This window comes from Hemitrygon akajei, chromosome 29 (assembly GCF_048418815.1).
Source record: "Hemitrygon akajei chromosome 29, sHemAka1.3, whole genome shotgun sequence".
Lineage (NCBI taxonomy): Eukaryota > Metazoa > Chordata > Chondrichthyes > Myliobatiformes > Dasyatidae > Hemitrygon > Hemitrygon akajei.
Window position 1 is genome coordinate 23,277,932 of NC_133152.1, and position 3,441 is coordinate 23,281,372.

Here is a 3,441-nt window from a genome sequence, read left to right on the forward strand (position 1 = left end):
CACGAAACCCAGAGCAGGTTCACAGCCTCAGCATCACGGAGAGCAGAGTAAACATTGCAGGACAATGAGTAGAACTGGCCGGACCCTTGCCCCCAGATCTGATGCCTTGCCTTTTCAATCCATCTGGCCTGACATTCAGTAAAGACAGGAAACAAAACCTCCTCCATGAGTACGCTCAACATCAGTGCTCTGCAAAACTGTGCTGCCAGCCCACTAACATGCTCCCTATATACTCACAACTGTGTGAGTAAATTATGCTCTAACTTCATTTATAAGTTTGCAAATGCCACCACCACAGAGGGTCTTATCTCAACCAAATGAGACAGTGTACAGGAAAGCCTAGTGGCACGGTGTCAAGTCAACAACTTACCCCTCAATGTCAGTAAAATAAAAGTCATTAAATTCAGGAAGTCATTAAGTTCACACCCCTCTGTATCAATAGTGCTTTCGAGCAGATGGCTGAGAGCTTCAAGTTTCTTGGTGTAAGTACAGCCAACGATTTGTCCTGGTCCAGCCACAGAAGCACATGTTCCCAATGACTCTTACCAATTTTTAAAGATGTATCACATCTTGGTACAATGATTTCCCAGCCGCAAGATATTGCAGTGTTGAATGCAGCCTTGTCATTGACACAAAACAAGTTTCCCTGCTTTGACTACATCCATATTTCCTGCTACCTCGGGTCTTCTCCTAACAAAACATTGGGAGTACATAGTGCCAGACACAAAGACAGCTTCTAACATATTATCATCAGACAGAATCATAGAAGACTACAGCGCAGAAACAGATCTTTTGGCCCATCTAGTCCAAACTGCTTACTCCCATCGACCTGCACTGGGACCATAGCCCACCCATCCATGTACCTACCCAAATTTCTCTTAAAACGTTGAAATCGATTTTGCACGCACCACTTGCACTGGCAGCTCGCTCTACACTCACGATCCTCTGAGTGAAGAAGTTTCCCCTCATGTTCCCCTTAAACTTCGCACCTTTCACCCTTAACCCATAACCTCTAGTTGTAGTCCCACCTATCCTCTGTGAAAAAGGCCTGCTTGCATTTATCCTATCTATACCCCTCATAATTTTGAATAACTCTAACAAATCTCCTCTCAATCTTCTATGTTCCAAGGAATAAAGTCCTAACATTCAATCTTTCTGCTTAACTTCGGTCCTCCAGACCTGGAATGTGAGGGTCACTAGCGAACTCAAGTGCTGGAATCATAGAGTCTTTAGCAACTGAAATAAACTAAAGATTTATTACAGAAATTAACAAGAAAAAGCTAACAAGTCCACAGGTAAACTGTACAGAATCTTGATGAACTGAAATCACTCCTGATACACAAAAGAATTTGGTCTGAGTTACACCGGAGAAGGAACTACAACGACACAACAAAGACAGGTTGTTATCTCCCCCTGAAGTACACCTTGGGGCACGTAGGAATTTCGGACATTGACATTACCATGCCAATTAAATGATCCCAAATTGATTAAAAGTGATAAATACAAAGTTTAACAATCCCCATGATCCCAAATGAGACACCGACAAAACAAAGTGAAAAACCAGGGCTAGTGCAGAGACAATTAGACAGAAAAGGACAATGTACACACTCACCAGGTGACTGAGAAAAATACAGTCCACTTAATGACAAAAAAATTTTTCTTAAAAACAATCAAGGTTGTGACACAGAACACTTTAACAGACCTTTCACACACTAAAAGACAAACTCTCTATTTCCCAGTCTACCTTCTGGCCCTTGTACTTCAATTGCTTATCTGCACTTTCTCTGCAACTACAACGCTGTATTCTACATTCTGTTCTTACAATCAAGATGTAATTATGTATGGCATCCCCTTCTCTCAGTTCCTCCATCTCCCATGCATTAGTTGTCAGGGTGAGACTTTTCATTCCAGAACTAATGAGATGTCTTCCTTCTTCAAAGAAATGGGCTTCTCTTTCTCCACCATCAACTCTGCCCTCACCTGCATCTCTTCCAGTTTGCGCACGATTTGGGGGATGATGTGTCTGTTCCATTTTTCATTTGTTTTGTATGGGGAGGTGGGATTTGAGTGTTGATGATAGTGCTGCCTTTTTTGGTTTCTTGGCTACCCGGAGAAGAATTTCAGAGTTGTATACTTTGATAATAAATAAACCTTTGAATGCCTGTCCTTACCCCAACCTCCCACCAGGGATGGGGTTCCTTTCCTACCATCCCACTGGCCTCCGCATCCAGCACTTTGACTTCCGCCGTCTCCATCAGGATCCAACCACATCATTCCCTCACCCCCACTTTCTGCAGGGATCATTCCCTACATGACTCCCTTAACCATTCGTCCCTCCACACTGATCTCCGTCCTGCACTTACTCTTGCAAGTGCCACACCTGCCCCTGAACCACCTCCCTCACTACTATTCAGGGGCCCCAAATAGTCCTTCCAGGTGAGGCAACACTTCACCCATGAGTCTCTTGGGGTCATGCACAGTATCCAGTGCTCCCGGTGTGGCCTCCTGTATATCAGTGAAACCCGACATAGATTGAGAGACCACTTCATTCAGTACCTATGCTTCATCTGCCAGAAAAAGCGGGATCTCCTAGTGGCCACCCATTTCAATTCTACTTCTCATTCTGATGTGCCGATGGCATGAACATTGGTTTCACGAATTTCCAGTAATTGACACCCCCCTTCACTATTCCTCTCTCCCTTTCTCACATCATCTCTAGCATTTTTTGTGTGTGTTAAGATAACATATATGTGGCAAAGTGGGTCAGTGATTATCTGAGCAATGAAATGAAACAATTGTAAATAATTGCCTGAGCAGATGATGAATGAACCATCTTAATATGTATATTGTGCAAATAAGGAGGGCTTAATATTATGTTCAAATGTTTAATGATCTTGAGTTTCCAGTTTGAAAAGGAACTCCTTCCTGATTTTTGTTTTAAACACAAAAACTGAACACTGAGATCTCAAATGGAAGCAAAAGGAGCAAGTCGATCTTTTGGTTCAAAATCCTGCATCAAATACTGAGAAGGAACAGAAAAAGGTTTCTAGTATATAGTCATATGAAGGGGAATGGGGTAGGTGATAGTTGGAACCAGATAGAGAGGTGGTGATTGATGTTTAGAACCAGATGGGTCGGGGTGGGGAGGGATGGGGTATTGGAGGGATGGAGAAATAATTTTTCCCAATTTCAAGTATCCCACATCCCCATTGTTCTCCATCTCCTCTCCCACCACATAGACTTAAGAGTATATTCTTTGTTCATCTCTCCCATCCCCTCCTCTCCCCTCAACCTGACCTGGTTCCAGCATTCATGTTCTCTTTTGTCTCCAATAGGTTTTATAGTTCAATATACTTCTGAGAATCTGTTTAAATCTCACATAGGAGAGTAGGCAGTACAAGAAAGTAATGGTTTCTCTGATGGCAAAGAACGAAAATGAGA